Below are 14,504 nucleotides of genomic sequence, written 5' to 3'. Positions count from 1 at the left end.
TCAAGGTGCCCCCGTGCCCCAGTCCAGCCCCTAGGTCTTCCCCCAGAAACCTGTAATCTGCAGCTACCTTCACCACCATCATCCACCACCACTTCTGCTCCCCAGTCCTGTGCCAGGGCCTCTCCTTTACCAAGGCTGGGGAAGCAGACAGATGCTGGTGGCTGAGCAGGTCCCTGAACCTCAGGCCCTTGGTCCACCCCCACCCCCCAGAGAGCCCTCCTCCCATGGGGCCCTTTCCCCTTTGCTGCTTTCTGCCCGGGTGGTAGATGCGGGGCTGAGGCCTGGCTGGGTCCCTCCTCCAGACCATACAGAGCCATAAGAAGTGAGAATTCCCAGCCAACTCCCTCCTAGAACCTCCTAGCTGTGGGACGGAGGAGGGTGCGGGCTGGTAGGATGCTGGGGCAGGTCAGAGTAGAGGGTAAGGGGGAGGCAGAATGGGAGACTGGGGTTCAAGTAGATGCCTCAAGCAGAGCAGCCTGGCTCTGGACAGAAAGGGGCATGAGCTTTTTCCCAGCACCCCAACTCTGGCTACCTTTGCACCTGCTGCACCAGCCCCTCTCCCCCCAATCCTTCCCCGGATTCATATCCTCCTGGCCTCCCCCACCCGGAGCCCTAAGCTCGACTTCCCTAAGAAATCCCCAAAACTCTCCAGTCGCGCCAAGTGCACGAGCATTTGGCCAGGGATTCCGCGGCATCTGGCATATCGTTCCCGAATTGTATCCTCTGGGCATCTCCTGGCCTCACCCACCCGCTCGGCCCGCCCTCACGCCAGGTCCTCCACACAGCAGGCGCTCAGTAATAATCTGGAGCGCAGGGCTGGGGCCAAAGGCGTCAAGCGAGTGGAGCGCGCAGGCCAAGGGGGCCGGACATAGCCATCCAGAGTCCCCCGGGAATGGAGCGGCTTTCTCTACGAGGCATTGTGTAGGGGCTTCCCGGACGGAGCTGCGGGCCCCGGAACGCGCCAGGTGGGGGGTGGGGCGCTGGGAGCGCGAAGTGGGCTCCGCGGGAGTCCTGCTCTCGCGGTTCCCCGGGGGCGAGCGAGCCGGGAGGGGAAGGAGAGGCCGCGCGGGCCCCTGGCACGGCTCCCCCTGCCGTGCTGGCGACCGCGGCGGGCCGGGGGTGGAGGGGCGCTGTTTCCACCAAGACGCCTCGTCCCTCCCTCGCGCCCTCCCCCCCCGCCCGCCCGTGGTCCCTCCCGTCGGTCCCTCCCTCCGGCTCTTCCCTCCCTCCCGCCCTGCCTCCTTCGCGCCCGCCCCAGCCGCCGCCTGCGGGGACGTGTGTGTCTCTAGTGCAATTTCCCCTTTCGCTCGGTTGTCTGATTGCAGGTCTCCGCTGGCTCGCGCCCCCTCCCCGGGCGCCCCCGCCGCCCCCTCCCTCGGCCTGACCCTCCCCGGCGTCCACCCGGCTCCCCCCGCACTCCACCCCACTCCCCGGAGTCGTTTTATCAGGGGCGCCGCCGTCTCACCTGGTATTTGCATCTCGCCCTCCAACTTGCCATTGGCGGCGCGACGTGTGGGAGAGCCCTGCGCCTCGCCCGCCCGGACCAGCCTGCCCCGGCGCCGAGGTGAGTCACGGGCGCGGGGCCGCGGGGGCAGGCGGGCAGGGAGGAGAGGAGGGAGGGAGGGAGGGAGGGAGGGGGACGGTGGCCCCGGCGGGCGCGGGGACCGACCGGGCGCCGCGCTCAACTTCCACTTCTCCTTTCGCCGGCGCCGAGGTATCGGCGCCACTCGCCCGGCCCGGCTTCCGAGGGGAGAAAGCGGGCTGGCCGGGCTGGGGACCCGCGTCTCGGCCCTCAGAGCGGGGAGGGGACCGCGGCGATCGACCCCGGCCCCGCTACCGAGCCCCTTCGGCGGCAGGTACGTCGATGGCGCCGGTTTTCTGAGCCTTCGGGGACCTCAGAAAGTTTGCCTGAGGGCGGGATAGGGGACGCCTGGGCCCCGGAGCGTAGGGGCTTGGGGCCCAGGGAAGGGTGGGAGAGCGGCGGCGTGTTGAGTCCCGCCCTTGCCTCGCCCCACCGCGTGTGCGTTGTGGAACCCGGACCACGGATCCTGGGTTAGAAGCTGAGTCGATTTCCTGAGTCGGGGTGGGGGCCGGTTTGCCTTCTCCCCAGGCAGCCCGGGGTCCGTGACTGGGCCTATCGTGACAGCCCGCCCCAACAGCTCGGTGCCCGAGGGCAGGAGGTTGGGCCTCACTGGCGGGGCTGCTAGATTGATCTGGCGGCCTCTAGGGCTTCTGGGACCAGGCGCCTTAGGGTAACACACACACACACACTCTCTTTCTCTCCCTCTCTCCACACACACACACACACACACGCACACGCGCGCGCACACACACACACACACACACACACACCTATGAACCTATGACTTGGATAACTGGGTCGCCAAAATAGAGACCTCTCTCGTCAGGGGCCGGAGTTTCGGTGTGAGCCGGCCGCCAGCCTTCCCGCTCCCGTGTTCCCGCTCTCCCGGGCTCTCCCGCCTCTCTGTTCCCTCCTCTGCTGCCGGCACGGGGACTCAGCAGCCGCGCAGCGCGGGGTCCCCTGCCGACAGCGCCTTGCTTTTGGAGACTGCTGAGGCGGCGGCTTTATGGATTCCCGGTCCCTCCGTCGCACCCGAAGTCTGCCGCCCTTCCCTCACTACACGGCCTTCCTGACCAGAGTCACCTCCTGACCCCATTGGCTCCGCGCCTCGGCCAGGTTCTCCCCGGCTGCCCACCCCCCACACGCCAGCCATGGGATTTGATGGCCGTTTGATTCCTACCCCTCATCCTTCTGCCCGAGATAGAGGCCTGTCTGGTCCTGCAGCTTCTTATGGTTAATGTTTGGCGGTTCATTGTGGCTAATCATTTTAATTAGCTCTTAAAGTGGGGAGGATCAGTTAACCTTGAACTTCTCGATTTTGGCCTGGTGGGGCCTCATATGGGAGGAGTGCTGGGGAGGTAGGAGCGGAAGTGAGGTCACCACCCCAGGGCCAGAGCCACCACTGCTTGGCCCCAACAGCTGGTGGGCACACCCATCAGGGACTCACCCACTGCGAGCTGACCCCTGGCCTGAGTGCCAGGTTGGAGGGGGGAAGGTGAAGGGATCAGATCTAACTCTCTCCTCTGGGGAGACAGGACACTTTGGCACTGAAAAGGCTCAGGGTCACGTTTGCACGGCAGATTCCTCCTCGCGGTTAGTTATGTAGGGTTTTACCGATTATAAGGCACTTTCTCAGCCATTAATTCAGTAGACCCACAGCAGTAACAGATAACGGGGAGCTATCTTGAGTTAAGTGGAGGAATTAACTATCCTGGAGGACTTCCTATCCTGGCCAGTGTGGGGAAGAGGCTGCCTTGCAAGTGGTTGTCTCTGGGTTCAAAGCCTGGGAGGTGTGAGTTGCAGGGGTGGGGGTCGTTGAGCAGGCTCCACGTTGCCACCCTCACCCAGCCTCTAGCTGTGAGCCGAAGGAGTGGCTTGTTTGCAACTATGTCTGGCATTCCTCCCACTGCTGCACTGTTTGCTCGGTGGTTGCTCAGGAACTGGCGCCCACCCCTGGACAAACTGGAGGCCTGAAAGCAGCCCTCCCCCTGCCTTGAGCTAAGTGGTGGGACAGCAGCTTCTGTCTCCTCTGTCCTACATGGGAATCTAAAAACGAGGGTGCTGTGGTCCGTCATTCAGGGGCCTGATTAATAGGATGTCCAAAATATCCCTAGCCTGCAAAATTCAGGGCCTCCCTGAGAGGCCCAGCCAGACGCAGGCTGAGGGGGTTGCTTTCCCAGGGAAAGCTCTGCACCGAAGTTTGGCCTTGGTCCTTGCGAGCCTCACCCCTCACCCCTCAACTTTTTCATTTTCCCTCCCATCCCTAGAGCCAGACTGTCTGGGTTTATATCCCAGCTCTGTTATTTACTAACTGTGTGATCCCAGTCAATTGTGTGCCTCAGTTTCCTCATTTGTCAAATCAGACCTACCTCATAAAGTTTTGCTAAGGGTGAAATACATCAATACACATAAGCTGCTTATTATTAGAACAGTGCACGGCACATGGTAAGCGCAAGCGAGCCTTATGGTATTGTCTTACACGGTGCCTAAAACTCAGATTCAACTCAGCGAACATTTGCTGAGAACCAGTCCCAGTACTAGGCATCAGCGAAGGGGCAGTGAGGGAAATACAGAGGTGAAGAAGGCACCGCCTGTCTTCCGGGACTGTGTGTACCTTCTGGCATGGGCCAGAGTCAGGGTGGGGAGTGTGGGAGGGGGCCAGAGAGGGTGGCTAGGTCATCTATATAAATAACCAAAATTTGAAGCCGGGCTCGAATCCCTAATTCAAAGCCAGTGTGGGGAGCCAGGTACCTCAGACTTGGAGGCTTCTCCTTGTCTGGGGACACTGGCTGGGCTCTGCTCAGGACGCCACCCCTGGACAGAGGCCTGCCCTGGGATTTGGGTGAATGAGAGGGAGGGGGAGACCCAATTCCTGTGTGGGCTGCAGGTGGCAAGCATTCAGTGGTGTGATTTGTTGGTTTGCAGGACAGGACGGCGTTACTTAGGGCCACCCCCAGACTCCCCTCTAGCCCCTCTGCCTGCCATGCCCCCAGCACCTCCCAGAGGTCCCCCACCAAGCTTGGAAGGGCCTTGGGCAGCCTTCTCCCCTCAAGCTTGGGCCTGACCCCAACGCAGGCTTGCTTCTCTCTCCAGGATTTCTAAGCTGCAAAGAGGTTTCTGGATTCACTGCCAATTTATTCCCTTTGTGGTTCTCAGACTGAAAACTAGTTCTGCAGGGGAGAGAGGAAACTCATCCGAGGTACCCAGAATCCCATGGGCGCTTTCCTAGGGGTCAGGGGCTTTTCTCATCAACACCAACCTGCCTGCAAATCTCTGGCCGCTGAGTCTTGCATGGCCTGTAATAGCAGCCGCACCGCTAATGCCCTATAGCTCGGACCCCAGCGCTGGTTGCCAAGGAACTGCTGGTCGGGGTGCTTATGACGGTTCTGACCTCATAGGGGCCGCTGAGTTTCAATTCAAAGGATATTTATTAACACCTACTGTGTGCCCAACCTGTGCTAGGTGCTGTAGGGGAGACGAGCGAAGGGGGTGGGGTGGGAGAGATGACTAAGACACTGATACAAGCAGAGGCGAGGCCAGCGGCTGGTCAGGTGCTAATTGTGCTCCTTGGAGCAGGGGCCAGAGGCGGCCGGGGCTCTGAGGTCAGCAGCAGTTGGAGGAGGGAGGGAAGGCTTTGTGAGGGCCTCGGCTCTGAGCTAGACCTTGAAGGGGGCAGGGTGGTGTGGGGGAGATTGGGCTAGGCAGAAAAGGGAGAGAAAACGCCTTTCTCTCTCTTTCCTGGCCACAGGCTGACCTTCAAAGCCTCTATAATTGTTTGGCGAATGCATGTCACATAAAAGACCAGGTCAGCCAGTGTGGGTGGCTCGGTGCAAACCCCAGTCTGCATCCTGGGAGATGCAAAGTGGATGGCCCAGGTGGGGAGCCCAGCGCCCCCAGGACGGATTGATAAAACACAAAGGTTGGCCAGGCTTTCCCGCCCCACAAGCTGAGGGGATTTCATGTTGATCTCCTGCCTCCCCCATCCCCTCCACCGCCCATGCAGAGGCCCTGGAGGGGAGAGGGGAAAAAGAGAGGCAGAGGGCACCAAAGGGACAGGAAAACTGCCCCGCCACAGGTGTTACTGCAGGCACGGGCTGGTTGAGTCCCATCTTTCCCCAGGGTCCTGGGATTGCTCTGGAAGCCCAGAGGTTCAGGTAGAGGATAGAGATTTTCATTTTGTCAGCCAGCCGAGAACTAAAATGTCCCACATGTTTCTGTCCAGACCCCCTGGGGAAGGGCGAGGACTAGCCATGTATTTGTTCTGGGACTTCTGCATCTCCCATGCCTGGATGTGGAGGGGGACTTGGTCCTTGTTGGATTTAATTGGATAAAAACACCTGGACACACACATACCGCCCCCGCCATGCATCAGTTTTCCTCTCTCACTGCCCTCTTGCCCTGCACCCTCCCCAGCACATTGCAAAACCACAGAGACACACCAGAGTGCCCTGACTTTTTGGCCCGGGAAATTGTGTCCTAACGTGAGTTACTTGGCAAAGAGACCCCACCCAGCCTTCTCCCAGGGTGGTGAGGAGGGTCAAGCAGAGCAGGGAGGGGTGTTTCATGCAGGAGGATCTGCGAGGGAAAGTGCCAGAACATTTCTCAGCCAGACCAACAAGAAGCAAGAGGTTAAACAGCTTGCCCAGATTGAGGAAACTTTGCCCTAGGTTCCCATCTTCTCGAGGGACCCCCTTCTTGTCCCAGTGCTGGTACTTTCCACTTCTCACTCCACCTGCCCTTCCCGAAGCTCCCTTCCTCTTCCAGTCTAACTCAGTATTCTTCTCGAGCCCGGTATTATCCGGAGGAGGAAGAACACAGGCTCTCTGCGTTCATATCCCAGACCTATCACTTACTGGCTGTGTGACTATGGACTAGTCACATAACCACTCTGAGTCTCAGAACCCACTTCCCAGGGTTTGAGTGAGGATTAAATGAGATAATGCCTGTAAAGCACTCAGCATGGTGCCTGGCACATGGTAACCACCCAGTAAGTGTTAGCTGCTATTATTCTGTGGCTCTTACTATTATTGTTGATGTTGTTCTTATCATTTCCTCCTCCCACACCTTTGACTTTGCCAGGCTCCAGGGATCAACTGCTTCTCTGGCAGTGCTGGCAGGGCACACAATGCCCATTCATAAAACCAACAGGGAGATTTTCCACATCCTTCTGCTAACTTTTTGTTAACTCTGCTGTCACACAGAATAAGGAAGGGATGTGGAAGAAGATTGTGTGTGTGTGTGTGTGTGTGTGTGTGTGTGTGTGTGTTAAAATCTGAGTGGCAGGCAGTGCTGTAGTGAAGAGTAAAAATCAAGTCTTTAACATTTTTATTAACATTGCCATCTTTATCTCTTCACCACTTCATCTCAAGGTTCGTTCTCTGTAGGAATACGAGTGAGTTAGTTCCTTTGAGAGAAGACCTCATGTTCCATCCCTGGCAAGTATTTAGCAATCATCAGTTTGTTGTTATTACCCTACTGAATGTAGAATTCTGGGAGCCGACCGGCCAACCACTGCTCACTTTCTGCCTCCTTTCGCTCATGCCCAGAGGCGTTGGGTTGGAGCTGGGACACTGCCTTTGCCCAGAAGAGTTCCTGGGGGGCTGGGGGCCACTCCCATTCCAAAGGCCTCCCAGAAAGTAACTTGGAGGTTCCATCTGCTAGCAAGTGGATTTTGTTTGCTTGAGAAGCCTGTGACCACCCACAAGGGCAGGAGGCCCTGGACCACCCTTGGACCACCCCTGAGCCACTTCACTCAGTCCCTTGGTCCCCACCCGTAGGCCTTGGGGGATGTGATGGGATGGGGGATGGGAGAGTGGGCAATTAGTCTTAACCTCCCCAAATTCCTGATGACCTGATAACAAGGAGGTACTTAAGACATAGATTTAGGAGATAATCTGTCTTTTTCCCATAATGCCCCCAGAGGATAAGAGAGGCTAGTTCAGCTCTGCTGATTCTGTGAGAATCCATGCACAGAAAACACCTGTCTCATTAGGTGACCACTTTCTTGGCGCCACCCTGATCCTAAAAAAAAAAAAAAAAAAAACACACAGCAGGCCCAGGCCCCTGCTCTGAAGAATCTAAACCCAATTCTGGAGCTCTAGTAACACACATGCACTTAGCCTCACAGCGGGTGGGAGCTGAAGTACCAGCCAGCCTGTGGCACTTAAGTTTTGTAGATTAGGTGATGGTGGGTTCGAGGAGGGCTTGCCTAGAGGAAGATCATTCTTCTCCCTCCTTAACTTAATTGGGGAAGGTCTCCTGGAAGTGAGAGGGCAGATGGCCTTTCAAAAGAGGAAAGAGAGCGCATTGGCTGTGCTCTAGGGGCCTTCCAGGCTCAGTGGGACAATAACAACGGCAGGAGCAGGAGCAAAAGATAAAACAACAAATCAGTACGTTCCAGGGTTCAGAATTTGTCTCCACTGGTGGCATCAAGGAATGTGTTTTCTAGGAGAGCATGCGTGTTCTTGCCTCTTGTCTTCACTGCTCTCGTATATTGATACTATTGCATAGTTAAATTACGCAGTAATATTACTTCTGCTAAAATTACAGAGTAAATGCTGCTGTTGTCATTTTACCCAACCTGGGGACCTTTTTCTTTCTTTTTATTGAACAGTTTTATTGAGGCAATATTGACATACAATAAACTGCACATATTTAAAGCGTACGATTTGATAATATTTGACATATGTATATACTCGTGAAACTAGTCACCCCCAAAAGTTTCCTTGTGCCCCTTGGCAATCCCTCCTTCTCATCCTGAGCAACCACTTATCTGCTTTCTGTGACTATCAGTTAGTATTCATTTTTTAATTGAAATGTACAAATCTTCATTGACTTATGATGAGGTTACATCCTGATAAACCCGTCGGAAGTTGAAACTATCTTACGCTGAAAATACATCAATTACACCTAACCTACTGAGCACCATAGCTTAGCCTAGCCTACCGTCTTAAACATGCTCAGAACACTTATTAGCATACAGTTGGGCAAAATCATCTAACGCAAAGCTTATTTCATGATAAAGTGTTGAATATCTCATGTAATTTATTGAATAATGTACTGAAAGTGAAAAACAGAATGGTTGTCTGCGTACAGAATGGTTGTAAGTCTGTTGGTTGTTTACCCTCGTGAATGCGTGGCTGACTGGGCGATGTGGTGGCTGCCACTGCCACTGCCCAGCATCACATATCACTAGCCCGGGAAAAGATCAAAGTTCAGAATTCGAAGTACAGTTTCAACTGAATATGTATCGTTTTCGCACCGTCGTAAAGTTGAAAAATCATAAGTTGAACCATCATTAAGTTGGGGACCGTCTGTATTTGACATATAACATTGTGTAAAGTTAAGGTGTACACCATGGTAATTTGATATGTTTATATGTTGTAATGCGGTTGCCATTGTAGTGATAATTAGCACCTCTATCATGTTGCATAATTATCCTTTCTATTTAGTGATTGGAATAATTAAGTTCTAGTCTCTTAGCAAGTTTGATGGTTGTTAATACAATATTGCTGTCTACATTCCCTACACTGTGCATTAGAGTTCTAGGGCTTATTCACTACTCAGTGTAATAGTTTGCATTTTCTAGAGTTTTATATACGTGGAATCATATAGGATGTACTCTCTCCTTGTATGGCTTCTTTCATTCAGCATATTTATTTTAAGATCCATCCATGTTGTTGTCTATATCAGTATTTCACTCCCTTTTACTGCTAAGTAGAATTCTGTTGAATGGATATACCATATATTGTTGATCTATTCATCGCTTGGTGGACATCTGGTGGTTTTGATTTTTTCTACTTTTTGGCTATTACAAAAAACGCTGCAGTGAGCATCTTTGTACAAATCTTTCTATAGCTATATGTGTCTTTTTCTATTGGTCAAATACCTAGGAGTGGAATGACTGGATCATTCAGTAGTTGTAGGTTCAACTTTTTAAGAAACTATCAATCTGTTTTCCAAAGTCATTGTACCATTTTACATTCCCACCAGCTGTGTATTAGAGTTTCAGTTGCTCCACATCCTTGTCAACATTTGGTGTGGGCAGTCTTAAAATTTTACCCATTCTAATGGGTGTGCAGTTGTATCTCACTGTAGTTTTAATTTGTATTGCCCTAATGACTGATGAATTGAACATCTTTTCATGTACTTATTTGTCACCAATATATCTACTTTGGTGAGGTGTCTGTTCAAAACTTTGGCCCATTTTTAAATTGACTTGTTTGTTTTCTTGTAGTTGAGTTTTGAGAAATCTTTATATATTCTAGATATAAGACCTTTATCAGATACATGCTTTACAAAGATTTTGTCTGAGTATGTGCCTTGTCTTTTCATTCTCTTCATAGTGTCTTTTTTTTGGGGGGGGGTTAAATTTTTTATTGAAGACAAAAAATAGCGACATAAAATCCTTGCCGTTTAGTGATTAGAATGAGCTAGAAGAATTTTTTTAAGTTATTATTAATGTAGACATGCCTTCAGAGTCATAGTGTCTTTTTTTTTAGAATATTACTACTACATTTATTTACTTGTTTGTTTGTTTATTTTTGGCTGCATTGGGTGTTCATTGCTGTGGGCTTTCTCTAGTTGCAGTGAGCGGGGGCTACTCTCCGTTGTGGTGCATGGGCTTCTCATTGTGGTAGCTTCTCTTGTTGCGGAGCACGGGCTCTAGGCGCACAGACTACAGTAGTTGTGGCACATGGGCTCAGTAGCTGTGGCACATGGGCTCTAGAGCACAGGCTCAGGAGTTGTGGCACACGGGCTTAGCTGCTCTGCGGCATGTGGGATCTTCCCAAACCAGGGCTCAAACCCGTGTCCCCTGCATTGGCAGGTGGATTCTTAACCACTGCGCCACCAGGGAAGTCCCATAGTGTCTTTTGAAGAGCAGAAGTTTTCAAGTCTAACCAATCAGTTTTTACTTTTATGGATCATGCTTTTGGTGTTGTATCTTGGAATGCTTCACCTAGCCTCAGGCCATAGATATTTTTGTCTTATGGTTTCTTTTAGAAGTTTTGTAGTTTTAGGTTTTACATTTGGTCTTCGATCAATTTCGAGTTAATTTTTCTCTATGCTGAGTGGTACAAATCCAAATTCATTTTCTTCTTTTTACATATGGATATCCAGTTATTCCAGCACCACTTGTTGAAAAAGTTATTGTTAGTCTGTTACAGTTGTCCTTATATATAGGTTTATTTCTGGACTCTATATTCTGTTCTGTTGATTGATCTATTTGTTTATCCTTATGCTAATACCAATTGTTTTGATTACTGTAGCTTTATAATCATTCTTAAAATCAGGTAGTATTAGCCCTCCAACTTTGTTCTTTATCAAAGTTGTTCTTGCCTATTTTAAGTCGTTTGCAACTCCATGTAAATTTTAGAATCAGATTGTCAGTATCATTTTTTAATTGACATATAGTTGATTTACAATATCATATAAGTTTCAGGTGTACAACACAGTGATTCACAATTTTTAAAGGTTATACTCTATTTAGAGTTATTATAAAATGTTGGCTATATTCCCTGTGCTTTACAATATATCCTTATGGCTTATTTATAATATCTTTTTTTAATACTTGCATTTATTCTATTTACATTAACTGTTATAGCAGATATGTTTGGCTGTGCTTTTGTGATCTTATTTTATAATCATGGATGACCCTAATGTTACTGTCATTTTAGAAGATGCTTAATCTCTTCACTGATATTCTTTTTCTTTTTTAATTTATTTTTGGCCGTGTTGGGTCTTCGCTGCTGTGCATGGGCTTTCTCTAGTTGCAGCGAGCGGGGGCTTCATTGCAGTATGCAGGCTTATCATTGCAGTGGCTTCTCTTATTGTGGAGCACAGGCTCTAGGCGCGAGGGCTCAGTAGTTGTGGCCCATGGGCTTAGTTGCTCCGCGGCATGTGGGATCTTCCCGGACCAAGGGTTGAACCCCTGTTCCCTGCATTGGCAGACGGATTCTTAACCCACTGTGGCACCAGGGAAGTCCAATATATATATATATTTTTTTTAGCGGTACGTGGGCCTCTCACTGTTGTGGCCTCTCCCATTGCGGAGCACAGGCTCCAGACGCGCAGGCTCAGCAGCCATGGCTCACGGGCCCAGCCGCTCCGCGGCATGGGGGATCTTCCCGGACCGGGGCACGAACCCGTGTCCCCTGCGTCGGCAGGTGGACTCTCAACCACTGTGCCCCCAGGGAAGCCCCGATATTCTTTTTTTTTTAACTCGTTCTTTTAAAAATATATTTATTTATTTATTTATTTTTGGCCATGTCAGGTCTTAGTTGCAGCATGCGGGATCTTAGTTGTGGCACGCTGGCTTCTCTGTAGCTGTGGCTCACGGGCTCCAGAGCACGTGGGCTCCATAGTTTGTGGCATACCGGCCCTCTAGTTGAGGCATGAGGGCTCAGTAGTTTCGGCACGTGGGCTTAGTTGTCCCGCGACATGGGGGATCTTAGTTCCCCGACCAGGAATCAAACCCACATCCCCTGCATTGGAAGGCGGATTCTTAACCACTGGACCACCAGGGGAGTCCCTCATTGATATTCTTCAGTAAAGAGTTTCTTAACTTTACTATGCGTTTGCAAAATAGAACTATTTATTATTTGCCCTTCGTTTATAACCCTTTTTTTTTTTTTGATATGCGGGCCTCTCACTGCTGTGGCCTCTCCCGTTGCAGAGCACAGGCTCTGGACGCTCAGGCTCAGTGGCCACGGCTCATGGGCCCAGCCGCTCCATGGCATGTGGGATCTTCGCAGACCGGGGCACGAACCCGTGTCCCCTGCATCGGCAGGCGGACTCTCAACCACTGCGCCACCAGAGAAGCCCTATAACCTATTTTTGGTGCAGGGTTCCATCATTATCTGCTCCATACATCATTTTCTAGATGACAGTCATATCCCTTTTCAACCTTGTCTATCTAGCCAGCAAAAGACCTCTTAAAAAAAAAAAGTTATCCTCACACCGCATTCTCTTGAACCACTTTAGCTCTTATAACTGATCCAGCATCATGAAGTCTTTCCCAAGGGTCCAGTGATCAGAGCAGCACCCAATATTCACCAGGTAGAAACACTGTGGTTTTGTACAAAGAGAGAATGCTTTGATGATGACCTGATTGATCATCAACTGCCTTCTTGATGCTGTTTGGAATAAATGACTCTAGCTGGTAGGTGTTTTCCTTAGTAGAGGCCTGGAGCAAGAGAAGACTAGTAATGTTTGAGCCTGGAGACCTTTGCCCCCTAATTCTATCCCTATCCCCACCCCTAGACTGTAGCCCTCAGATCTATCAGGATTCGGGGTCTCTTTTCTAGAGATCTCACTTGGGCTGAGAATTTACACGGACTTAGTTCATGAATGCCCAGACCTGTGTTTGTTAGAGTCAGGAGAAGATTAAATAGACCTTGATCCCATGGATTTTACCACCTGTTGGGGAAATAAGACATACACATGAAATAAAGAGCAATTCAAGATTGCGTGGGATTAAGAGATCTTGTGGTCAAATTTAAGGGCTATGCGAGTTTAGAAGGGGGCTCCTCCATTGGTGTGGACTCTCGTTATCAGGGCACAACCAGCTCCATGGATCTGGGGAACTTGGTTGGGACCTTGCTAGATGGGCACTATTTGATTAACCAAAACAGAGCAGCAAGGGCCTGGCAGGCCTGAGAAACTCCGTGAATGAGCCTGGAATGTTCCCTCAGGGGACCATGAGGAGACCACTGGGCTTGAAGCCCAGGCTTGAGTTGGGAAATCATGGGAAACAAGGCTGAGTAGGTAGGGTGGGGTCAGACTGTGAAAGACCTTTGGAAAGCAAGCAGATGAGTTTGGACTGTAAAGCTCTGCCGAGTACGGCTGGTGTGGCCACAGCCATAGATGTACATGTGTGCCCTGGAGTAGGGGCAGGCGCCAGCTCAGAGGCTAGGGGAGGAGCTAGGCAGAGGCAGGGCCATGACTGGAACTTACTCTTCCTCATGCCCAGTCAAGTGGGCTTTCTGCTGCACCAGGCCTGGCTAGCTTTTCAAAGACTTTCACATCCCCTCTGTACAGCTTCCCAACAGAGACCACAGGCATGGGGAGTAGATGGGGAAGGCCGGCTCGCTCCAGGGCTAATGGTGTCAGCAAGAAACCCTCCCTTGCTCACTGGCACCCCTATTAACCCCGGAGCCACTCCTTAGGTTAAAGCAGGGTAGCTCCGGATGGCCTTTTAAAATGAAAATGTGCTGAGGAGAGAGGTGACACATTAACCCAGTATCACCCATTAACACATTAACACTAAATGGTTTATGATTTTTCTGAGTGGTGGGAAGTTATTTCTGGGGAGGTGGGGTGGCCTGCGGAGCCCTGACTGCTACTAGGGTCAGTAAGCTTGTGAGAAGCTCTGAGTAGCATGAAATCTCTGGTGGAGGGGGGCGGGGGAAGCCCGAGGCTGTGAGAGCCATGTGACATGGCATGCCTGTGGTTACATAGCCCATTAATGGCAAAATTGCCTGAGCAGAGTTTTTCCAAACTTTCCCACCCAAGCGCCCCAAACTATTGAATTGTATCTTAGAGACCTAGAAAGACACAGCTGTATAAAATTTCTTTGAAGTATGGCATTTTATCTGTAGTGTGATGCCGCGGTCTACTGCCTGAGCATATTTTAATTGATTTCTCAGTGAACAAAATGGAAGCCCCTGGAAGATGAGCAGGTTTGGACTGTGGCTTTGATTCCTGCTCTGGGGATTGGTCAGCTTTGGCAAGCAAGCCCTGTCCCTGTGGGACCCGTCTAGGAACAGGTCAGAACGTGAACTTTCGAGGTATTAGCCCACAGTGCTGGAAGGGAAGTCCATCACCTCCTGCAGGTTTATTTGCCCACTGTCCCCATTCCTGTCCCCTTCCTTAGTTCAAACTCATTTGATGGAAAAATCTAAGCTGTTGTGCTCTGAGGGGA

The 14,504-nt window shown here is 51.3% G+C and overlaps 1 protein-coding gene across 1 annotated transcript in view; it reads left to right on the top strand.

Annotated features, from left to right (window-relative positions):
- Positions 1-1,398: 1,398 nt before the first annotated feature.
- The window catches only part of ELF4 (E74 like ETS transcription factor 4), a 36,485-nt gene continuing 23,379 nt past the window's right edge, over positions 1,399-14,504 (top strand). Inside the window, exon 1 of the mRNA XM_082864149.1 lies at positions 1,399-1,564. The gene's annotated coding sequence lies outside the window, so the exon portion shown is untranslated. The remainder of the gene's footprint in view (positions 1,565-14,504) is intronic.

The sequence above is a fragment of the Leucopleurus acutus genome (assembly GCF_964270905.1).
Source record: "Leucopleurus acutus genome assembly, chromosome: X".
NCBI lineage: Eukaryota > Metazoa > Chordata > Mammalia > Artiodactyla > Delphinidae > Leucopleurus > Leucopleurus acutus.
The sequence above is the reverse complement of the archived record's forward strand: the minus strand, read 5'-3'. Positions and strand labels throughout refer to the sequence as shown.